General features: G+C 38.6%; 1 long non-coding RNA gene across 7 annotated transcripts in view; it reads right to left on the bottom strand.

The window, feature by feature from the left end:
• Positions 1 to 26036, bottom strand: part of LOC109501733 — an 84934-nt gene that overhangs the window by 51362 nt on the left and 7536 nt on the right. For 2 of the 7 annotated variants that reach the window (XR_006600995.1, XR_006600992.1), the window contains exons 1-5: positions 16146 to 18700; positions 15445 to 15553; positions 14802 to 14998; positions 14076 to 14267; positions 12893 to 13019 (exon numbers count right to left, since the gene is read on the bottom strand). This is a non-coding gene — a long non-coding RNA (uncharacterized LOC109501733). Of the gene's footprint in view, positions 1 to 12892; positions 13020 to 14075; positions 14268 to 14801; positions 14999 to 15444; positions 15554 to 16145; positions 18701 to 26036 lie in introns of those variants that run through there. The other 5 variants (XR_006600993.1, XR_002743990.2, XR_006600996.1 and 2 more) reach the window with 5 other exon arrangements.

Here is a 26036-nt window from a genome sequence, read left to right as displayed (position 1 = left end):
CCAACATTCACCTGCCTCAAAAGGTATAAATAATAATGAAATAATCACAATTCTTTTTGAGTTCCATGACCTCTGGAGATCGCTACTAGCATTTCTTTTAAGTATTTCAAGCTTAATATTTCTCTCTCTCCCTGTCTCTGGCAAATTACCCCCCTTTTAATACTAATCATAATGGCATTATCATCCATTTCAGTCATCTGAACCAGAACATTTGGTACCGTCCCTAACTCTTCCCTCTCTCTGTTCCATCACATTTGTTGGTCACTAACATTTATCAAACTCAGAAATGTTTATTGAATCTAGCTTCTTTTCTTCATTCTCATCACCATGCATAAAATCAGCTCCTTATTATTTGGAGGGATAGAAACTTATAATATCTTTCTTATCTTTCCCTTCTTGTTTCTCCTTACAGGCAATATGTATATTTTTTCCATGATTGGCATATTTAGCTATCTCAAAAAAAAGTAATAAAAACAGGGTATTTCAAATCATTAGCCCATTTGGAAAACAAAAATGCAATCATGTAGCTTGGTTGGCCATTTTCTGCAAGATTAAAAATTCAGATTCCTTTCCTTCGCATTCAAAGCTCATCACCATCTGGTCTCATCACATCTTTCTAAGTCACTGTTTACCTCTCTTCCTTCATAGGTACATATACCCAAAGCCTCACCGTAATGATTTTCTCACTGTAATTGTGGGAAAACTTTGTGGGTATTATTTTCTCCGCCTAGAATGATTTCCCCCATGTCTTCATCTGTCCCAGTTACCCCAGTGGGTAACTGAAACTAAATCTTCACTAATTTTTTGTGTGGCAATTTATCCATTTTCCTGTCACTCTGACTTGACAGTGAAGTCTTTTAGGACAGAGAATTTATTTCACTCCTCTCTGTATCTCCAGAACATAGCACAGTGCCTGGGATATAGGAAGCAGTGAGTACCTATAAAATTGAAATCAGGGAAAGTAACTCACTACTGTTTTCATTTCAATATGTCTATTGTGTTAAATACATAGGCTACTTTCACAAATTAGGTAAAGAGGTCATAAATGAAGTAGATTTTTAAGTCATTTTATAAAGCTATATTAATGAGATAAATTTGGACAGTTGACAAGAGAGCTTGATGGGTGGTCGTGCATGTTTATATTTTTCAGTCTATCTATCTGACATATATTAAGAATATAATGTATCATAGGGGCGCCTGGGTAGCTCAGTTGGTTAAGCATCCGACTTTTGATTTCGGCTCGGGTCATGGTCTCACGGTTCATGAGTTTAAGCCCAGCACCAGGCTCCGTGCTGACAGCGCAAAGCCTGCTTGGGATCCTCTCTCTCCCTCTCTCTCTGCCCCTCCCTAGCTTGTGTGCACTTTCTCTCTCTCTCAAAATAAATAAGTAAAAAGAGAATATAATGTACCATTACATGAACTTACAATAGCTTAATGGCTACTTTTATTAAGATAAATGGTTTTCAGTAAGAAAATGACTTCATACATATAGAAGTCACTAAACATTTTACATGATCCATAGCTTCCTATTTTAAATGTATTGTGTATTTATCCTCTTGGCGATGTATCGGAAAATAAACTACTTTTCAGATACTTAGATCTGACCATATTTTCTTTCCATCCTATTGGACAGTTATCAAACTTTGATTTTTTTTTTTTTTGCAATAAGAATTATTTAAGTAGAAGTTTTCCTAAAGTTGAAGTTTTCCTAAAGTTGTCTTAAACACTCCGTCGTGGCAGTGGTATTAAAACTTACATCCACCTCTGAAATTTCTCTTAGGATTATATTGAGAGCTCTAGAAGAATAAAAATAAAAGTGATTTTAGTAAAACAGAAGCCACCTGTGAATTATCCACTCCCTTGTGAACGTGCAACCACAACTACATATGCCTTGTCGGTTAATGGAAAAGAATGAGAGAGTTAGTAATGCATGGTGTTGGCACCACATGTATTTATGGTTTTCATGAAAGAGACCATTTGCAATTCACAGTAAAAAGCCTGATGTATTTATTACTGCCAAAGACAAGTGTTGCTCTCAGTTAGTTTTCACTGTAAACCTTTTCAGTCTTTGTTGTCATATCCAAGCATCTGCTGCACCACAGTAGAAGAAATCTGAACACAGTCCTATGCAGCTGTCAAGTTCTGTGTAAATTTTTGTCAAAACCCAAGTTCTTTGCAAGCAGTCATTCATTTGAGATTTGTGTTCCTCACCGATTACCTAGGTATTCTTAACTCCAAACTGTTTCTATGCTCACTTGTGATCCCAGAGCATAATAATAGGAGTTAAGTATTACTATTTTTCTAATTGACTACCTGAAGGGAAACCATCACGTTGACTTTGCCTCTGACACCTCTGAATAATTTGCACATACATGACAACCAAATTTCACCCATTTCAAGTATAAATCCTAGAAAGAAATGAGAACCTCGCATTTTCTAAGTAAAATCTTTCATAGGCCATCAACAGCAAAGTGAAATAATAGTGAACACACCATGAAAATAAAAATGAGAGGCTCTCAAACAGGGGTGACAAGGTTTCCAGGAAGGTAATCCTTCTTCTATTATTTCCTTTACCACTTCCTTCTCCAATCATAGAGAACAAGTCTAAGAGTCATTTTCCATGTTTCCAAAGGGTAGAACTCAGTACAGCAATAAGTGAAAGGAAATCACTCATTTTCCTTATCCTCATATCCTGGATATAAAACAAATTGAAGTCTGAAACCATACGTATTAAGATGAAAATAAATAGAAAAATAAATATAAGTGACCCATTTTAGCACATGTAATTTTTTTCTAAGAACATTTTTCTTCATGTTTCTTTTTTTTTTTAATTTTTTTCTCAACGTTTATTTATTTTTGGGACAGAGAGAGACAGAGCATGAACGGGGGAGGGGCAGAGAGAGAGGGAGACACAGAACCGGAAACAGGCTCCAGGCTCTGAGCCATCAGCCCAGAGCCCGACGCGGGGCTCGAACTCACGGACCGTGAGATCGTGACCTGGCTGAAGTCGGATGCTTAACCGACTGTGCCACCCAGGCACCCCTCTTCATGTTTCTAAGAAAGGCATACAATACTCAGAGTCCTCCTTTATTGGTAACGCAAAAGCCAAAGACAAAAGCTGAGGTTTTATGATATCACACCCATTACACATGTAGGCTATTGGGCTAATAATACTTTTAGGCTGATATTTTAATATTATGATGAAAATGCTAAGATAAAATAGGAAGTGTATTTTAGGAAACGTACTCATTAAAGTTTGGATTAAACCTAGCCATTAAAGTGTGTGTGTCTTTGCATTCTTAATCAGCTGTTTACATCTTCTTTCAGTTGGCTTGAGATTTAATAAAGTTTAATAAGACAGAGCCATAATAATAAACGATTAACAAGATCTACATTTCTTGCTCAGCTTAAGAAAATTCCTGTAAGCCCTTGAAAAACAACTATAAGCTCTGCAATTGTCTATTTGTGGTTTTAAAGAACTCTGAGAGTGGACAGCCAATAAAATGGGTTCAGAAGGCTCAATTTGCATGGAAAAAGGCATGTAGCTGGCTTTCAGTAAGCTGTAGACAAGAAAGAATAGAACAGAAAGAACAGATTAGGTGGGATGAGTGAAGAAAACAAAGCAAGAGAAAGTAGGCTGAGGTCAAATCTGTGTTGGATGTGTGTGATGGGAGCTACCACTTGAAACTCTCGAGCAAGGGAGTGACATATTTAATACAGAAGTCAGCAGGTAGGACTCCGAGGACTGCAATGGCTTTTATAGAAGGGAAAAAAGGTGAAGGAGTAAGCAAAGCGTCTTAGCAGCCCAGTGACAAGAAACACAAAGACCATCATGCACCTCCTGAAATAGTCTACCCTCGTATAACTGTCTTTATGCACCAAAGAATGTGGCTCACTTATATGACACTGATATTAATTTCAAATGATTAGGGATATATTTACTCTCCATTATTCATCTGAACCTGACATCACAGTCCACAGGTCAGAATTCACAGCTCTTTGGGGTGTGTGTGGAGAGGGACATCGTTTCACATTGACCCAAGGTACCAGCGTTGAATACTTGAACTAGTCACCAACTAGGTTCACATAAACATTTGAATTTCTAGGTTTAAAATTAGAAGGTCTTTAAAAATCTAGAGGTTAAAATCAGAAGATGTGGCATCGCTAGATCTATATTCTTAGATAACAACACATTACTTTGATTTTCGGACAGGGCATGCCTTCTCCACTTTGCCACCGTCCCTACTATTCTATATCATTACTCTGCTTGAGCCCCCTTCGATATTAATGTGACCTGCCTGGCTCATTTGAGTTCACAATCTTGGATCTAGATCTTCCAAATGGAATTACATTTTGAGAGAATTTTCCCAAATGTTTTCCCCAGCCATGTAAATTACTAATAAAGAAAACCTATCTTCATATACGGACTATCACTTACAAGAACTTTCATAATACAATCCACACAGTCTCCCAAGAACTAGGCAAGGTATATATTTCCACCATTTTACAGATGAAAGAAAGGCAACTGTAACAGATCAAGAGAGACATCTAAGCTGACCCCTGGTAAGTGTCTGACTTGGCACCAGTTCTCAGGGCTTTCGTCCCCTGGTAATTGGTCTTCCCACTCCTGTGAGCTCCCAGTGCTAGACCCCAATTCTTATATCCTGGGCTTTAGCCAACAGGTCTACCATATTATGACATCCAGGCCAATCACTCACATCTGCCCAACATTTTCCCCCACTCTATCTTATTCCTGGACTCCAAACTCTGCCCAATATTAGCCTCTATTCACTCCTGGCTAGCTTCAATAGATCCTGCAGTTCTCAACTGAAACCTCACTTGGCTATATCTCTCCTTGTTAGTTACGCCCATTGTGCCTCTACTTACCCTGTTGTCACATGCTTAACACCCCATGAATATCTGTTTCCCTGTCTGAGCCATAAGTGCTACAGAATGGGGAATAAGTGTTTCTCATTTACTGCAGTGTCTCCATCCCTAGAATAACAGTACTGGCATGTGAAGGGATGATGTCAAGGTTTTGGTTTTGGTTTTAAAAATAGTGTTTTAATTGTGTCAGTCTACCTTAAATGAATAGCGACTGACATTTACTGAGTACTTACTATCAACTTTTTCGGATGTTCAGATGTCTTAATTCATACCAGAGTTGTAGGATTCAGGATGGGGATAGAGTGTATGTTTGTTCAAAAATAAGATACTGGGATTTATTCTTGCCACTTTCTTGTTGTACACGGGGATATGCTACCTTCATCCTTTAGCTGACATTGACCATAGTCATGACACTCCTTGCCAATGACCCTTAAATTCTCTGTGGCCCCATCCAATGTCTAGTTCATAGCTAAGCTTTGTCAGGCAGCCAGTGTAACTCACTTGGGCAATTTTTCCTGCTCTTCAACATTATCTTTTTTATTTGTTGGCCATGTCTAGTTTGCCAATTAGCAGTGCATGGTTATAGTTTTTATTCTTTAAAGTGTTTATTTATTGGGGCACCTGGGTGGCTCAGCCAGTTGAGTGTCTAATTCTTAATTTCAGCTCTGGTCATGATCTTGTGAGATCAAGGCCCACATTGGGCTCTGCACTGAGCGTGGAGCTTGTTTGGGGTTCTCTCTCTCTCTTTCTCTCTCTCTCTCTCTCTCTGCCCCTCCTCAGCTCATGCTTGCTCTCTCTCAAAATAAATAGACATTTTTAAAAAAGTGTTTATTTATTGTACCATTCTTTTTCTCTGGAATTATTTTTTTTTAAGTATTTTAAAACATTTTCTAATCTCCTTACCAATTGCTTACTTACTTTCATTTTCTAAAACAAAAAACCTTATTTTGTCAAGGCTCCCATAGCTAATATTGAGTAAGCATAAGCTTACTTTTTCTTTTTCTTAATCAAAAGCTATCTTAGGTATGCCTTGTCTCCTAGATCCTTGAGGCAAGGCTGAAGTCCTATTTTATATGTAGGAGCTCATTAACTACTGATGAATTTTATCATGGGGGAAGAAGGAAACAAAAATCATCACAGATGCTGAGTTTTTGAAACTAGAAGGAAACTCCTGATAGTCAGTATGGCAAAGACAGTAGGGAGATGTTGGAAGCATAAATAAAATTTTGCTTTTAACCACTCTGACTTTTAGCTACGGTCCACACACAAGAAATGTGATGTGGAGAAGCAGAGAAACAATATGAAATAATCCATTAAGACACTAATTCCACTGGGAGACCAAATACGAGTCCCAATCAATGAAAAGAGTTCAAAGAAATCATATTGTATAAAAATACTGTTGTAAGTATTTACCATTACTAAACTTTTTAAAGTAGGCTCCATGCCCAAAGTGAGGCTTGAACTCATGACCCTGAGATCAAGAGTCACGTGCTCCACCAAATAAGCCACCAGGCACCCCACCATTACTAACTTTTAAACTCTTAACTTACTTTTCCAGCTCTAGGCTGTATGTCACCTATTCTGTGGAGCATTTTCTGACTCCACTGCCTGAGTTTGTCACTTCTTCTACATTCACAGGCCAATCAGTCCCTTCATTCATTATGGCCAGTGCTGCAATGTCCTAAATCTACCTCTGTATCCTGTGCCTCCCCACCAGGCTGGAAACTGTTTGAAGGTGGAACCAAGTTGCCACAATTGTTTCTTCACCATCTAGCTATCTCTCACAAGACCTGGCACTTAGTGGGTAGTCCATAAATGAATGATTAGTATATAAATGATTATATTATATTTCAATAATAGATTAGATACCAAAGCAGGGCATTGCTTAAGAACAAGAATGGAGCTCCATCTGAATTTCAGGGGACTAAGGTCACCAATGTAATGGTCAGCAAAGGGCCCACTGTAAGTGCAAATAAGAATCCCTGTATTCTGTCATTGTTTTTACCTCCATGGAATGCAGAGAAAGTTCTACATTAACATAACACTGGTGACACAGTGATTGCTGCAAACAGATCCTCTAACCTAGCATCTCTTCCTTGAAGTTAAAACCCAATTAAGATTAACCATACCAACACTTCTGCCTGTAGATGCCGCATTCCTAACAGCAGGGATTCGCCTGGAGGGCTGGGCCAGGAAATCAGGCGAAAACAGTTTTGTCTTGAAATCTGAGATATGATGTTGCTAAATAAAAATCAAAAATAGAGACTCTGACATTTTCTGTTTATTAAGTCTTTTTTCTCTCATCTTTACTGCAGACACTTCTACAGATGGATATGGAGATAGGCACCTGCTACAGATCCTGTTCTCCCTTGGGAAATATGCATTTGCTATTTTTCATGGCCATTCTATTTGAAAATCTGCTTTCAGGAATGCTGAAAAGTGGAATCCACTAAGCTAACTTGCTCTGCGCAGCAGAGCACTAGTCACTGTGGGGACTAACCAGTTTGCTTTGCTGCTTTGTGTTATCATGCTCCTTTTAATTTCTTTAACCTACTTGGATGCAGCGTGAGAGAATATTATTAATCAACACCACCATGAGCCCGCCCTCTGGAGAGAGAATGATATACCAGTGACACAGTGGTATCTCCATTATATCAAGTAAGCTAATTTACAGTGCTCTACGTTTTCTCGGGTCTGTAGGCTCTGAGATGATAGGCCTTCCAACAATAGACATATCTCATACAAAATTAATTTAGTTTGTGAAGGTCTATTGTTAAGACATGCTTTTGAACTTTGGTGAGATAAAAAACACAAAAAATAGGGGCCATGGCTTTTAATTTTATTTTCAACCTGGGTAATTTCATGTTTGTTGAATCTAATAATAAATAATTGAGTTTGTGTTTTGTATGTCTTTTTTAATTTTATTTTTCCAGTAATGCATTTTTATTATATTTTACAAAAGTATCAATCCACAACAGATTACAAATTAAGAGGGGGGTAAAAAAAAAAGGGGGGTCCTTTTTGAAAATTAAAGCACTCAGAATGGCAGTGTGGCATAGTGTGCAGGGTGAGGCTGACCTGGATGGGATTCTACCTATAATGGTGGGGACGTTACTGAAGCCCTATGTGACCCAACTGCCTCATGTACAAAATGCACCTAATCCTGCCTCTATCTCAGGATCCTTGGGAAAATCCAGAAAACAATGGTTTGGTGTCAGAGAGATTTCAGTCTCCTTATCTGTAAAATGGATCTAATAGCACTGTCCCTAAATTGTGGTAAGGATTAGATAATTGGGTAAGATTTGTACCTCGGTGCCTATTTGGTGTCTACAAAAATCCAGAGTTAATTGTTATTATTGAACGTATCTGCACATAGTAGCTACTCAATAAATATTAGCTTTTATTTATTATTTTCTCACTTGTGTAGAGGATCCTGAAAATGTTAAGCTTCATGGCTTTAGTTCAAACTTCTGAGTGACGTGGGTCATCATAGCCTGACCATGCCACATATTCTATAGAACGATCTGGATCCTTTGAGAAGCTATTTGTGGACGTAGTCCATCCGTGTGGGCCCTTCTTTACCAGTGGACATGCCTCTTCTAAGATTTTCACTGAGAACATTCTCCCCTGGACCATCCTGATTCAGTGATAAAAAAAAACCCCACAAAAAAAAACCACAGAGGGCAAATGACAGTGATAAAAGAATGCACAGAAGAGCGATTTCAGGTAATGAGGGAAAATGTCAAAGAAAGGTAATTCGACCTCTTCTTTCACAAATTACTAAACATAATGTGTTTCTTCATGTCCTCTATTAAAAAAAAATTGCTTGAGGAGGTAGTTCTGATGGATAAAGGGAAGACCCAAAAAGTTCTACACTACTTTTGAGTTTAGTGAACCCTTTGATTTGATTCTTACAACCCAATGGCAAATCCTTTTATTACCACTTCACTGACAAGCTGAGGCTGAGAATTAAATGGTTTTCCAAGCATATTTTGGGGGTGAAGGCACACCTTAACTTGAACCCAGCCCTTCAAACTCTCAAATATAGGCATGAAAAATACAGGTGAAGTACTGTTATATATAGAGACAGAATATTTTAGGAGAATGTCTCAGCATAATAGTTTGACATGCAAACAACTTTAGATCACGAACACGGGCATTTGTGAGAGAAATACAATGGGCAACCAAGAATAAATATATGGATGGGGTGTGTACAGAAAAAAAATGGATACATATCCAAAAATAAAGAAGAGTATTAGGAAAAAAAATGTTCAAAGGGCTATAGCTTGTGGTCTAAAGCATAACTAGATTCAAAACCCAGAGTTACAATTGGAAAAAAAAAAAAATGGAAAAGCTGACAGACATTCCTAAATGGCCCCAGGCTTGGAGAGGCAGCCTTTGAGGATGTCAGACAACCCCCAGGAGAGCCCCAGCAGGCACCTTCCACAGCAGAACTAACTTCACCTCTTGGCCTAGTTAACCATTCCTACTCTGGGGAGATCTCCAGAAGGACCAGGAGAAATCACACTGGCGAATACATTTCTCCAGCTGCTGCTGGATGACTGCGATCTCATCAGCTTAGTATTTGATCTTTGATAAGACGTCAGTGACATTTACAAGGGCAACACCTCAAATGTTCTCCGTCATCTAGACCTTTGAGTGGATAAATCTCAGGTCCTTGCTTGGAAGGAGGTTTTACCAGTAATGGCAAGAAGAGAGGCAGAGTACTGGGCCTTCAAAGGGGGTAAAGACAATGCACCTTCACAACAAAAAGCTGACAGTTCTGAAGGCCTTTTCACAATGTTGGCTAAGACCATCATTCTTTGACAAATGCAGCATATAGGAAAGTTGTGTAATTGGGGGTATGTGTGTGTCTGCATAGACATGAAATACGTAATGGCAACACCAAAGATCATTGCTAACGTTTATTGACCTCCTACCATATGCCAAGCACCGTGCTTTACACTCATTATTCCCTGTAATCTTAATAGCAACCCAATGGAGGTGAGTACAATTACTTTCCTCATTTCATAGCTGAAAAGCAGGCTTAGAAACCGCTTATACAGCTAGTAAGCAGTACAGCAGGAATTCAAATCAGTCAATCCGGTTCCTGTGTAACCATTACATTTATGCACTAAACGTAAGCTGCAATATTTTCATGATATGACACAGACACGTGCACACACACACACACACACACCAATCAACATTCTAGACCCTGCAGCAGAGAGGTCAGACCCCCCCATCCTCTGATTTTTTTTAATCTCTTCACTTTACACATGTCAAGTAGACAAAAATTAGACAAAGAAGTAAAAAAAAAATGCAGGAGTTTATCTTCAGAAAAGATGGGGAACAAAGAGGGAAAGAGGGAAAATGGAAGGGTGTCAGTCTTTAGGTGTGGAGCATGTGTCAAAGTAGAAATGGGAAACGAAGACCTTTCTGTGGCCCCGAAAAACTGAAAGTAAGAAGGGAACCTTCTAGAGCTTGAAGGAATTGCTTTAAGTTCAACAAAAATGTACAGATTTGATGGGGCTTTCTGCGAAATTCTGACAATGATCGTCTAAAATCCCTGGGTAGAAAAATGTGGTCAGTATCAAGGAGTTACAGTAATGTACAATTCACAGATCTGTTACCAGTCCACCTATTTCACATCTCTGTGTGTCTCTATTCTGTGCTTTTCAGCCTCAAATAGGAGTGTCTGGGATATGTGATGGTGTTGGAGAAGGGGGGTAAAACTGTACCTGGCATACAGCAGAGGCTCAATAAATGTTCTTTGAGTGACTCATGAAAGGGAAAACATAGCACACTTGTCTCAAATATCAGATTCACTCAACAGTAAGCAAATTAAAACTTTCTTTTAAGTAAAACAATCATGACATATAATGAAACAGAATGTAAAATGTCAGTGAATTTCTAAGCTAAAGCCCAAAGCTTCAGATTAAAACACGGACCTGCTTTTGTACCTGTTTAGGGTAACACCCATCCCCCAGACCCTTAGAGGAGTCCTTGTGGTCACCTTGCCACCAGTTTTATTACTTGGCTAAAAAACGTGTACAAGAAGTACATGCATGTGACTACGTGTGTGCACGTATTCAAGCTGGATCACGGCCATTGCCTTTCAGATTTAAAGATGAATCCATTTAAAGGAACTGTTCCATTTAAAGGAACTTTATGTCATGTTAGAGAGAAATGGTACATCGTTCCTTTCAGCTTATTAAGATAGTATAGTGGGCCCCTGAGAACCATAGTAGCTGAAGGGTAACTGCCTCCTCCCCTCACTCACCATGACCATTATGCTTTGATTCGCATTTCATGCAATTATTTGAACGATAAACAAAAGGAGGACATTTTATTCTCCAGCATTTTTCACTTAACAAATTGGAAAAGAGATATACACACAAAAATTATCCCCTACCCTTGTACCCCTTGCCCCCAACCATGACTATCCTGGGAAAGAGTTGTGAAACCAGAAAGCACTAAGTGAATAATATGAGACGTCATGCTGTTGGGCCTCCAGAAGGCCATGTAGAGCAGTGGAGTTTAGCCAGGTCAAGCGCCTGAAAGGATATGGCCATATCCACAGCATTGCTGCTTCATTCAAGCAAAGTACATGGTAACTTTGAAATATTTTGAACTTATTGATTCTGAACTCTCTTCTAGAAAATAAGTGGGTATCTGAAATTCCTCATGGACCCCCAAGGGACATTTATAAATAGAAAATCTTTGCCAAGTTGAAGTCAAATTGGCTGAAGAATTTGTCTAACTGCTAAAGTAGAAGGGACTTCACATTCTTGAAAAGATTCCACGGATAGTCATGGTATGGGCATCCATGGCCTGTCATCTTTCTTTCTTTCTTTCTTTCTTTCTTTCTTTCTTTCTTTCTTTCTTTCTTTCACTGAAAGTTCAAAGACAAAGTTATTGCATTTTTCCACTGCACCTTCTATTAACTTTTGATCCCGTTTGGTGAGAAATGGCCATACGATGGTCATAGAACATAAAACAAACAAGGGATCTACTCCGTGGTAAGATGGTGTGTGTAAAGGCTCTGACTCCAGTGAAAGAGGCTCTGTTAAATTTATTTCAATATATGGCATGTGGGCACCAGGTGGGGAATATGTTGATTCATTCATAAAATGAGCCATAGCATTATTGCAGTAATCTAACACATCTCAGAACTTTAGTCTTCCCGCCTTAAATGTATGTTACGTTCATCCCTCCTAGACAATTCAGTATAGTTCTCATAAGCTTCCTTAAAATGCAAATTGATATTATTCATCCCAATTTTGTCACTCGCAAGGAAATCCCCTCCAGTGACACAACTCTACAGTCTGCTGCTGCTCAGACAGAAGGCTGACGCCTCTCCTCACTCTGTCGGCTCCCTAAGCTCTCATTTGGGAGAACTCGAGAAAAAGGCACCCAGCATGGCAGAGAGACGGGTCAAAAGGTCAAGGATCAATACAGTGATGTGCTTTAGCATATTTGCTTGATTAAGTGAGCTTCATAAAACATTTAAGGAGGTGTATACTTACCACTTACGAAACAGTAATCAAATCAACAAAACTTAGTGAAATAAATGCTCACATTCTTCTTCTAATAGAAGAAAACAACAACATGTAAAATGTACTGTTTGAGGAACTTCCCGTATACCTATGTTTTATGAGAATTTTCACCCTGCATATGTAGCTTCCTCTAACCCAGGAGTTACTATTAAAACTATGTGGAATTCTTCCATTGCTTTGTATTTAGACAGTGGTAGGGAGCAGCCCAATAACATGCTGGGTGAAGGTGGACACCCATTTGGGTTGACAAATCCACCATAGTTATCCTGGAAAGTGAAATTTCTGCCTCCTATAATCAGGAGTTGCTGGGCATTTGATTAAATACTCCAGACATTTGGTCCCCAACCTACTTTTCGTCTCTCTCCCCGCAACTGGCAAACAAGACAATTTAGATCAGAAGAACCCACAGAAACAAAGTGTGTACTTTAATACAGAAATGCTTTTACCTGCCTTGCCTGCTGTGAACGAAATGGGCTGGGCTTTCAAAACGTTAGTCAGCTTAACGCCCAGTTGGTGGCACTGGGAAAATGTGCCTGCGCAGTCTTATTGCTGTTTCGGTTCTTTAACTGCCAACTGGAATACAATAGAGGAGTCGAAGGGAAACAAAAGAGAGATGGATCCAGAAAGAACCCGAAGAATGACAACAAAATAAGCAAAGAAAATGATAATGAGTTAGAGACATTGTGCTCGCCAAAGTTAGCATCCCAGACTATTTTCACATTGAAGATAATTATGTTTCCATTAATTGCCACTTTTCCCCTGAAAAATTCATGATATTTTACCAACTACAAATTATCTAGTGGAAATTCATCTTTGCAACATTTTAAGAGAAGTCATACAATGTGCTTAACCTAAAGAGAGAAGGGCTACAATCATGTTGCTCAGATATGGGTAAGATATATTTTACACATAGAAGGGGATTTTGGTATAGCCATAATGGGCACTGATGTTGAAAACACTAATATTTTTGAACTACAAAGAGAGCACCTGGCCACTCTGATGGATTACAGGATAGGTATCAAAAAAAGAGGACTAGATATTTGAGTATCCTCATATTGTATCCACAGGCACCTGGAACTTTCCATATGCCCAGCTCCTCCATCATCTCTCCATTGTCTTTTGTACTTTTTTTTCTTCTCAGGCAGATGCCGAAGTATGGCAATAGCAAACACGAGGCTGGCACTTACCACAAAATCTTCATTTCCCATTTTAGCTTTAGATTACTTCCAAGTATGCCACTGTTTTTGGTTTGTTCACATTTAAAAATTCACACATCAAAAGTGAAACCTCACCAAAGGTCAGTAAAATAGTATGCCTTTGCCCCCCATGAGAACTATAATATACATAATTTATTTTTATTGAAGTATGTTGTGTGATATACTGAGTTACAATTTTCCAAGCTGAAAAGGATAGAAAAACAGTAACGATAATGTAATTTACACATAAATAAAATACATTAAATAGCCTGGCTTTTAATGCCTGAAATTGGTCGCAGTTTAGATAGTGTATATTAAGCTTTATATTACAGATTTCTGTGTCAAATTGACAAATGCAAACTTTCTTGGGGCTGGGATAATGATAAATAAAATCAAATGTAATCTCATTTTATGGGACATGATAAAACCTTACCTCATCAGATGGGACATCCAGATTATCGCATTTTCCCTGTTATTTTATTAATAATGCAGCAGCAGGCCTTTTAACAGATAGTTCTTCTTATAGAACATTGTCCTTCTGGGTAGTCAGAGTCAGAGTATTAACCAGGTGATCCAAAGTTAGAATACGAATTACACACCAATTTCTGCTGTTGTTTCAGCCAGCCTGCAAGTTCAGGAAAAGGATAAAGAATTAAGAATTTTCCACTGGACAGCAGAAAGAAAAGCTTAATATTAATATAACTCTATGCATTACTATGAACTCCCCAGCATTTTATATTTTAACTTTCTTATGATCAGTTCTTGATCCCACAAAGTATTAAAACTTAAATTGTATCTATGCCCAGACACAGCAAAGTGGTAATTTGGCCATTTTCTACTTTAGGACATGAATTATCTTTCTTGATCATCTACTCTGCTCAAATTCATTATAAAAATGACCAATTTGCCACCCCACCTCACATGTGGAAGACAATACTACAGAATATGGGTCCCAGGATAGGGCAACTGCATGCTACCTGGGGACAGATGTGCATGATAGAGCGTATATGAGTAACTTAAATTTTCCAATTATTCTTCAGCGTATAAAACAATTGCTATACTCTCAATTATGAGTTCCACAAACACACACTGGGAAGCACGAGCCATTAGCATATGTCATTTTCCACTGGCAGAAGCCAACTCACAATAAATCTCTTACCTTGTAGAGAGATGGAACAGCACAGGGCTCATAATAGGATGAGTGATGCATGAAATGTTCTTCAGCTCACTTCCCCTGGGATTTATCCTTCCAAACCTAGGAACACCGTCTGCCTGCAAGGATGGAATGCTAAGCAATGCAGGAAAACAACCAATGCATTATGTTGAGCTTTTCAACTTTTCAAAATCTAGGAGAAACTGTAAAACAAATAAACAAGTAAGCAAGTACGTGTCTAAAAATCATGGCACATATTTTTAAGTGTGATTGTATAAATAATATGCTTTTTCTTAGAAGGTGAAGGACTATTGCAGTCTTGGTTATAGGTTTAAGAGCGAGACTGTTTTATGTTGTACAGGAAATCACTGGATCTTAATTATAGACAAAATGTTGGTCAAATAGTCGTTTTTTTTTTTCCAAAAGCACGCAAAGGAATAAAGAAAAAAAGTAAATCTAAGAAAAATATATGAGAAAAATTTTATATGCTCACATTCAATTTCCTCATTTAATTAAAAAAAAAAAACTGTCACAAAGTTTTTTAAAGGCACATAGTTTCAAATCAGACTTGTTTCCAGTCTAAATTTAGCCTCCGTTCCTGTGTCATATTTCTTCAGGCATGAGAAGGAAAATCAATGCCCCTACTCACCTTTGGAAGAATTTCACTGCCAAGTCTCCATGGTTCTATGGGATCCAATAATCCGTGGCTCAATATTGATTTTTCTATGACACCTGTAGAAACAGCCTCTCCTTCCTTTCTAACAAAATATAGCAACAAAAATCGTGTAGTCTCTGAATGAATTAAACAGAGCTATTAAGCACAACTTCATCCTGCAAGGAAATGTGGTTTATATTTTCTAAACAATGTTACATCTTCTTGACATTTCTGAGACATTTGACAACTTTTTAAAGATAATGAGAACACGTATTTCTAAAGATAATGTGAACATAATTTTTCTTAGGTCTCTTGTGGCTAACTCCTATATTACAAATAGCATTTATTTTTCCCGGCAAATAGACAAGTGGTAAAAAAAACAAACTGAAAAACTTCAGTTCTCAGTTTTAAAATATCTCCAAAATCAAAACCCTTTTTGAAGATGAAAAACCACCTCTTTAAAATCTAAAGTTTTGATAAAATAGAGGACAACCCTTTTGAGCAGCAAGTAGAGTATATCACATCCTAGGAGAGAGAGTAGGTTAAACTTGGGGTGTGTTTCGTGGCATTAAAAGAGTCTGAGGAACAGCCAAGAACCACCATCCATCCTGTTTTCCTTGAAAAACATAAATGCAAAAACCAAACCAAAACAAAACAAAATCGGAGAAGTCACGGTTCTAGCATTCTTCACACACCTGATTTAAACCTCAAAGGTATGTGTTTCCCCCTGGGCAGACCTCCTTGGGCATGTCTGAATATATTCCCCGCAGCCATTGTGCACGCTGACTATAGCTGGCAACCCACTCGTCACTCTCTCCATCAGCCTGAGAATCTGCAAAATAAAAATGCAGTGTTAAAAAAAAAAAATCCCTTTTACATTTGCTTTTCCCAGTAAAATCCCAGAGAAGAAAACACAAAGCAGGTTGTTTCTCACAATATATGTGACATCTTGGTTAAAAGTGACACGGCCATGTTGCACCCTGACAGGTTTAGTGTTAAGATCTGACAGATATAAGCCTGCAAGAACAACCCTCCTGCCACATATATTTAAGCTCATGTTAAACCCTTGATTTGATAGTCCCTTGATTAGCTTGAGCAACAGTGAGTGCTCCTGCCTTTCAAGTTCATTATAAATTATGCGATTCCTCACATTACTGTCAATTTAAGTTCCTGTTTTACTAAAATGCAGGCATTTAAACACTCATCAAACCTGTGCACACGTTTGAGTTAAAGAATTAGATCAATCCAAACTCCAGCTCAAGGGAGAAGTTCCATTGTTTATCAGGCCATGTCTACACTGGCTGAGCAAAGCGCTCTGTTCAGAAGGAGAAGCGCCTTTGGCAGCTAGAGTCTACATAGCTGACCCATGGATGCTCCGGTGGAGCTTCTTCACCTGATTACACAAGTGCAATGAAATCACTAAGCATCCGATGAAAATGACCCATGATGACAAAAAAGCATGGCGTGATTGTTGTGCTAATTTATTTACATGGTACTCATTTATAATATGATTCAAAGAGCCTATTAAAAAAATAAGAATGCTTATATTTCTTAGGCATGATGAATATGGGCACTGAAATAGTTGATGACTCAACACTTGATTGGACCCAACTTGTATTCTTCCCAAACAAGACAGTGGTGGCATGATTTTAAAATGCAACCTTTTTTCCTAAAAGGTCTAGGTTAAGCTTTCACTTCTGATTTTATATTTATGGGGAAAAACCTTCAGACTTCAAGTAATTAAGTTGATTTAGATCTAGAAAAATGGGCCAAAACAGTAATTCATATTTTGCAGGAAATATTTTAGAGACTTCCAACCTGCACCACACCAAGATTTAGCAACCACTGTGGGTACATTCTATCCTGGGGATAGTTCAATGCCCTCGTATCATCTTGAATGTTGAGATCTTTTCACCAATTTTTAAGATAAAAAGAAGTTTAGCAGAAATGTTCAACCAGCAGCTATGAAATTATAGGTTTCCCCCTCCATCTACCCAAACACACTCCACCCTGTGAAATAACAGATACAACACTAATCACCTTTGGAATTTTGCCAGGCTTCTCCCATGGATGAACTAGCAGAGTTGGACCAAATTGCCTTGAAGGAATAAAGCCTCTCTTACCTCCATGGAAGGCTGTGTCACAGACCATCCATTCCAACTCTTTGAAGAAAGCAGGAGGGAAGATTTAAACGTGCGGAAGTCTATCCAAACTATAATCTATGAGCTACGCTTTATTTCTATCAATATCACCTCAAAATACATTTGCTACGTCAAACTCTAAACCCTGGTTGGTTTCCCTAATCCCTTGGATTTTGCCGGCAGGGTTATCACCCATTTTTTGCCACTCCCATTTTCAAGATAGTGGCCAGTCTGTCTTTGTTTGATAATCGTTCAATTTATATGCTAAATCCCCTTTTGCTGGGAGCAAAATTCCACCTTGGACTGAGTCAGGGCAACAGGTTAGTTGATTGACCTTACAAATTAACACTCAAATTCTAAAACTAAAATAAATCTAGGTGATCTAAAAATTACTTTATTTAGCAAAGTGCATCTAAGATGAATCAAATCTACTGTGTCCTTTTCCTATATGAAAGCCCTAAGAATGTCTAAGTATAAAACCACTGTCTGTATCTTGGTCGCACACTGAGTACCTCATAAGGACATATAAAGCAAACATCCTTCTGGTATTTAGCATAGGCTGGGCACTTTTCTACATGCCTTATATACATGATCTCATTGAATCCCCATGACTACCCTATAAGGCAAGTACTGTTATTCTTTTACAGATAAGAACACAGAGTCAAAGAGGGAAGGAGGGACTTGCCCTGGATCACATGGTTAGAAAGTGGTGGGGCTAGGATTTGAATCCAGATAGTCTGGCTCCAGAGTCTATTGCTTTTACTTGGCTGCTATTCTCCTTGCCCAGCCATGCTAGCCAAACTGATGTCATTATGGACAGGGATTTATATCAAACGGTGATGCCTTTACATTGGTACTTTCTTTCCTATATGCGTGGAATTAATTTGCCTGGAACTAAAGCTTCGCTCTATGAACTGTTCTGGCCCCTTGGCTCATTTTCTGCTTCTTCTTCACAGGCATTTTGTTCCATGTTGAGCCATTATCTCCTTCTTTCAGAATAAGTTAGATGTAGTCAGAAGCAAAATCAGTTCTCACTGATCATCATTTCAGGATACCCTTTACTCCTTCATTTGTTTTTTAATGTTTATTTATTTGTTTTGAGAGAGAGAGAGAGCATAAGCAGGAGAGAGGGAGAGAGAGGATCCCAAGCAGGGTCCACACTGACAGCACAGAGACCGACCAGGGGCTCGATCTCACAAATTGTGACATCAGGACCTGAGCAGAAATCAAGAGTCAGAAGCTCAACCAACTGAGCCACCCAGGCCCCCCACCATTTACTCCTTTGAAACTTAAATTCTGGAAGATGCTTACTGAATGTGGAAAATATCAAATAAGGAATAAAATGCTAGTATAAAAATTGTTAATTAAATAGGGGCTTTGAATAGAGCGTGTACCTAATTGTTGCCTCATGGAATCAGGCCTCCTCAGGTCAAATCCTGATGCTACAAGTTGGGCAGGTAGTTTTTTCCATGACTTAGATTCCTCATCTATAAAATGGGAATAAAAATAGTACTACTGCTTAGAGTTATGAGGATTAAATAAACTAATCCACGTAAAATGATTCAACCAAGCACTCAATAAATACATGTCATTGCTTTTATTACATCTAGTTTGTGGCGGCAACTAAGCCTATAGCCTTCAGCGGCCACCAAGCACTAACAATCAAAAGTTTTGTCATTGGGTTTGCAAGTATTAACATGGATTTTAGGAAAATCAGTTGTAGTCACAGGAAACCCTTTCAGCCTGGGGACAATTTGGCTTTAAAAATTCACTGTGACAGATCCCACAAATAGTTTTATTCCCCTTTATGTTGCAAGAGCTCAGGCAAATCACAGAATATGACAGAACTACTCAAAAAGTCATCAGAGCTAACAATGTTGTCAGACACTTACCTCAAAAGCCAGGAATAGATTTTTCTATATAGTAAAGTTTTAAGTAACATAAAAGGATTGCTTGCTTAATTATTTGTTTTTTATAACACAATCCAGATTTCTGCCCAGAGCTGCTGAAGTGAAATTGATCTGGACAGACCTGGACAGCAGGGATGCAATTTTAACAATTGTGCACTTCAACAGTAGTAAAACTATCCACATATTCAGCTTGTCTGTTTCTTTCTTCGCTCCTTTACCTTCTCTATATTCTAAAAGCTTAGGCTTATGGTTCAGTCCCAACTCTTTGAGGGCACATGGGTGATTTACAAATGGCTGCTTAGGAACCTGAAATAGACATTTCCATTGCAAAGAGAGGGTAACACAAGTATTAGAGGAAAATGACTCACTGAGTACCCACCTGCACTGAGCTATTTGGTAAGTGTTATACAAAGCAGAAAGAACAGATTGAAACTTTTCTTCTTTTTGGTTCTAAAATGGACACTGTCACCAGAGAGAGAGTGAGAAGCCTGGAGGCCCAGCAGAAGAACCAGATAGAAGCTATTCTGGGTAAAGCTCAAACTTCTGCCTGTAGACTTCCAGGATGCACAGAACTACCTTTTTGTGGTTCAGGTGCCGTGGGACTTGGGAACCACTTGAGGAGAAGAATCTTTGACTCGTGTCCCAGTACCTCAGAGATGGCATATTCCATGGCGATCCAGAGGGGAAGGAAGTACTAATGTGTAGTGTAGCATCCCAGTCAAGATTTAAATTTTTGAATAGAGAGGTCAATGTGCAGCCTCATCTGGCATAAAGAAAGTAGACAGAAAATGGAATGGTAAAAGAAAGCCCACAAGATCTCCATTTTTAATCCTATATCTGTGCCCATGAAAGCTTACTGCCATCAACATTCAGAAGGCATGGACTCCTAAACTCCCCAGGCCAGCTGACTTTCATTCTGAAATGAGATTTTAGCAATAATTAGCCTCTGGTTCTGTAGATGAGCGAGGAGGTGTGTTCCAGAAATACTCATCTGCCTATAGTATTATCAAGTGAGGGATGGTTCTAGGATTAGAACTCATGGGGGTAGAAGAAGGTGGTTAAAGTGTTAGAGAAGAAGTACATTTCCTGATAGTAATTCAGTTAGAAGGGAAATGGAGGGCCAGGAAATGCACGGCGACTTTTACTGGCAAGAGATGCCAGCATCCTCCACTAGGAATTATCTACGCGGATGACAAGGGAATGAAGAGGAAATGCTCTGCTCAGCCCTTTGCCACCAAGAGGATGTGGAGAATAGGGGACGATTTGGAGCCCAACAGCCACGATCTGGTCTCTCACTTGAGATGATGAGCCATCCACAGCAAAGGAAACAGACCATTTCAGCAACTTTGTGGGAAGGGTATCCATTCCATGCTCAGGCTTTCTGTCTGCCGGCATCATTAAGTCACCTGAGCACAGTACCAGGCACGAAAGCAGTCTTATTTTCTCTTATTGCCACATGTTTGGGTCTTATTTAAGGCTGTTAAAATCCTTCAACCTGAGTGATTTATAAAGGATTCTACTTATTTAAAAAAAAAAGATTCTACTTATTTCATAACAAACACAAATGCCAATAAATGACATTGATTCCCCAACACCAATCTCTAAACGCCAAATGGAAAGTTAACAAAAGAAAAATAAAAAAATCAGATTTATGAGTGGTCCTCACTGGCCACTCTGCAGACCTGCTGTCACTTCTCATTATCTGTTTTTAAGATTCCCCACACAAATTCAACCCAGGTGATTTGCTTCTTAACAAAATGAATGTGAATTAATTCTGATCATAAATTTTAATGAGACAACACTTCAGATGCTCTCAGACATTCCAAATGCAAAACTTATCTTTTTCTGTGGTAAAACTGGAAATTCTTTTCTTAGGAAACCTTTATTGTTTCAACTCGGCCGATTTGACATAATGAGCCAATTTGCATATCAGTAAGGTCAGAGGGGACAGAACTGGAATTTCATGCTTCCTGATTCTTTACCTCCATTCCATAGTCACATATTTCTCATTCCCTTTTGTTCACAAGTTTTATAATTTCACAGAATTACAAGTCATACAGCCTGACACGAGGCTTGATCTTGCCATTATGCTTGATTGTTCAAAATTACACTAGTCTCAGAATGTTGACAGAATTCCTTCCAATATTTTCTCTGCTGGTTTATTAAGTGGCAGTGTCATACTTAAAGAAATGATCATTTCTGGGGCCACTTGTTCAATTCTTTGAAGACTGACATCACATTAAAAAAATGTTACCCCCAATCTTTGACTATTCTCTGTATCCTCAGTATTTCTGACATGTCAGAAATAATTATAAGCGGCTTAATAACATGGGAGACATTTCTCTTTAATATTCCAGAATGGATGAGTGCAAGATGGCTTTGTTATCAGCTTTGTTCTTGTTGGAAATATGCATTCAGCATCAGCAATATCTCATGAAAAAGCAGAGGTCTGCCCTAATGTTTTAGATTTCTATTTCTCTGAATCCAGCCCCACTTCCCAGGCACTATTTGTTCCTTATAGATAATTATTAATGGCAAAGGCCCTTCTTCCTTAGAGGTGTCCCTCACCTTCTCGTGCCACTTTTCATAAAAGCAGTGACTTTGCTCTGTCACTTAACATCAGGGCAGCTTGTTTAAAAACATTCTGATTAGAATGGGGGGTAAGCAGGAGCTTTTTTTCAGAGTTCTCTCTCTGATTTCACACTCTTTCCTTGGAATGGGGCACTGCCTGTTCTTTTCATCAAAGGCTGAAAATCTATTTTGTATCCAAGGTAAATGGAGAATGCCCACACCTATATTTCCTTTTAAAGCTTACTACTCTCATATATGTTAAAAAAAGAAAAGAAAAGAAAAGAAAGAAAGAAAGAAAGAAAGAAAGAAAGAAAGAAAGAAAAAAAAAAAAAGAAAAAAGGAAAGCTAACAAAGGTGCCTGTTCTTGGTTGTATTGTAGGATGAATAAAGTCATCTACCTCCAAAATGGTGTATCCTATGCACTTCTTCAAGTGGATGGAAAGCAATCTAATACTGGGAACATTATCCCTTTTCCCTGTAATCAGGATCACAACAAATTTCCTGAATCTCTGATTTGTTGGTTGATATTAGCTACATTGACAAGCTCTTGAAAGAAACTCAGCCAGATGGGCTTACAAGTGGAGAGGCCCACGGCCAGCTGACACCTCCTGATGTAAATTCTGGGAGACTGGTTTCCAAGATGGCTGTAGATTGATGGACAAAGTTCTTGACTTGGACAGATGGAACTGGATTTCTTCTCTACCACTTATTATTAGCCATGTGTCTTTGAACAAACCACCAACGCTCCCTGAGGCTTATTTTATATAATAAATTGGACAATGTATGTGACAGTGAAAGCAATATATAGCATAATAAAATGGGATACAAATGCTGGGCATTATTTTTTCTCAAATAACGACCTACAGCTAATGAGGAAATATGTCAAGATGGACATCAAACAGAAATCTAGGGGAAAAATCCATATAAAACAATGGCATGTTTATTCAGCACTGATAACAGGGCTTTTTTCTAAAGAAATATTACCATTACTTAAAATTTAATCTTATGTATATATCATCTATACAGGTGACCAATTTTCAAGAAATGACAATGCAGTAAACTACTTGAAACTACATACAGAGTAGACATAAATTAACACTTCTTAATAATTCAGGAGGCTTTTCATTGTCTTACTACACCTAGGGGTCATAATTATGATTATCAGTGGCTAATTTCCTAGAGAAATGGATGGAATCCAAATGACTCTACGATACAACTGAGAATAAATCCTAGGCATTAATCCCTGCTACCTATTTGGGATACTACTACAGGCCTCTATTTAAAAAAAAAAGTAGCATTACCTCAATAATTCTAAATTATCTGACCTCAGCTTATTAGTGATTTGTATTCTTTCTAGGGCGATGTGAACCACGACAGAAAGGTACACAGTGTAACATATCACCAAGCATATTGCCCAACATGATGACTTTTGGGTGGCACTGAAGGCCGGGAGTTCTACTTCTCTGAATCGGATGTACCAGGTTTGGAAAGAACAGCAGGAAGTAACTGCAGGGCTGGGAGAGAAGGTGGAAATAATAAGCTCGGTCCTGACTAATTGATGGGACTGTCAGAAAGATGAAATGAGTTAAAATTTGAAGAAGACGTTGCAAGTTATATGGCACTAGACAAGTGTAAGATAGTATTGTAATTATTACTCTCAATAGTCTTGCTCAGTTTATGATGGATGTTATATATAGATTGAAAGAGAAGAGTTCTTTTTCAAACGATGGCATGTTTATTCCTCCATCACCCAGTTCTTGCTTTCTCAGCTCAACTCTCAGCCAACATGAGTGACATGTATAGTCTATTCTTGTTTTCTCCTGTTTTTGTCATAGTTTGACACAGTTGGAATAGATGGGAAGATCTTGCAGCGAACAGAGCCGCAAGTGAATTTGGAAATTTTAAAAATAGCTGTCTCTGAATGGTAAGGTATAAAGGTTTCTGTACGTAGAAGGGGAAAGAAACTTCTTGTTAATAAGGCCAAAAGCATGTAGCAATTATTGCAGGATAGCACAATGTTCTGAAAGTTCAGTGTTTGCACACTGTATCTGTTAGGGTGCCACTGTCACAAAAGGCAGATTCATGTCATGATGATTTCCACTCTGAGCTTAGCCATCTGAATTGCCTCTTTGAAATAAACAAATCTGCACATGTGCATGGGCATGCGTGTGCAGGCATGGGTCCTTATGGTTGAATAATTATAAACACACAGTTATACAAAAATATGCCACAGGAAGAACCCAGGACACATTTGGCAGAGTGCTATAAAACTCTACAAAGCGATCAACAATCATCCAAAAATCAACTGAAGGTACAACTAGATTAATTAAAGTTGGCGCTCATTTCTCCACACAGAAAGGGCTGTTTTCACCTCCTTAATTTCTTTTTTTAAAATTTTTTTTTTCAACGTTTATTTATTTTTGGGACAGAGAGAGACAGAGCATGAACGGGCGAGGGGCAGAGAGAGAGGGAGACACAGAATCGGAAACAGGCTCCAGGCTCTGAGCCATCAGCCCAGAGCCCAACGCGGGGCTCAAACTCACGGACGGCAAGATCGTGACCTGGCTGAAGTCGGTCGCTTTAACCGACTGCGCCACCCAGGCGCCCCTCACCTCCTTAATTTCTAATGCAAGTATATTTGGAACGGCTATAAGCACAGCACACAGCTTAAAGGGGGCAGTGGAGAAAAGTATAAAGTGGTTGTGTAATGGGCACTCCTTTCCTAAATAGAATGAGGGAGCTTTAAATCAGCTAGCATGGAATGGTTACTAGATAGATAGATAGATAGATAGATAGATAGATAGATAGATAGACAGACAGAAAGAGATAAAAAGCAACTAGTAGAAACATAGTCCAGGTAGGTTTCAAACACACAAAGTGTATGTATGATAAAGTGTAAAAAGAAGATGAGGCTCAATCTGTTAATAGATGTCCTGTCTTGGAAGGGAAGTAGAATTAGGGAGGGGGGAGCAGGAGGAGGAGAGGGAGCTCCTTTTCCCTCTTAAAATTTCACCGTGATTATTATTATTTTTTATAATTAATTTTTAAAGAAACATAAGTTTAAAGAAATACAAGTTATGGCACCTATACTCAAGGAATGTTGAATGTAATTACAGGTCTTTTGTAATTGAGCCTACCACTATCTTTATTGCTCACTGAGATCTGTAGAGTAGATATTCTTAACCTATGTAAATAGCATCTTTTTTGGCGTATGGCCACTTATCTGTTACAAGTACTTCCAAAGCTCTACCCAAGACGCTATGCCCATGATAACCTCAAATGTAAAGAATCAAAAATACTAGTAAATCCATCATGCTCCTCAGCCCACATTCACAGGCAAAAGGGTTTTCCTTCTTGTTTTTAATGTGACAGATTACAGCGCTAAAGAAAAAACCACACCATACTTGTTAAAATCCTATCCATACATGCTTACCATAAAACACTCCCACGATCAGCTGTTGCAGAACATGGGCTCGGGTGGAAGCACACACCACTTTCACCATTGACCATGGCCTTGTTCTTTATACCGTTATCAGTGCATTTAAGCCAGCATCTTTGGAAATAGGAGAGCACAAGGAACTAAGTCTTAAAGATTGGGTCTGGTACTTTGTCTGCAACAGGATCAGCTTGACTTACCAGTTGGCATACAGAGCCTTAATCATTCATTCATTTGTTTGAAAATATGCCTGGGGGTGCCTGCGAGGCTCAGTCCTTTGAGGTTCAGACTTGAGCTCAGGGCGTGATCTCATGGTTTCTGGTTCAAGCCCCACATCAGGCTCTCCATTGTCAGCATGAGGAGCCTGCTTTGGATCCTCTGTTCTTCTCTCTCTCTGCACCTCCCTGCTCATGCTCTCTCTCTCAAAAATAAATAAACACTTGAAAGAAAGAAAGAAAGAAAGAAAGAAAGAAAGAAAGAAAAGAAAAAAGAAAAGAAAAAAGAAGAGAAGAGAAAAGAAAAGAAAGA

Source organism: Felis catus, chromosome B4 (assembly GCF_018350175.1).
Source record: "Felis catus isolate Fca126 chromosome B4, F.catus_Fca126_mat1.0, whole genome shotgun sequence".
Taxonomy (NCBI): domain Eukaryota; kingdom Metazoa; phylum Chordata; class Mammalia; order Carnivora; family Felidae; genus Felis; species Felis catus.
The sequence above is the reverse complement of the archived record's forward strand: the minus strand, read 5'-3'. Positions and strand labels throughout refer to the sequence as shown.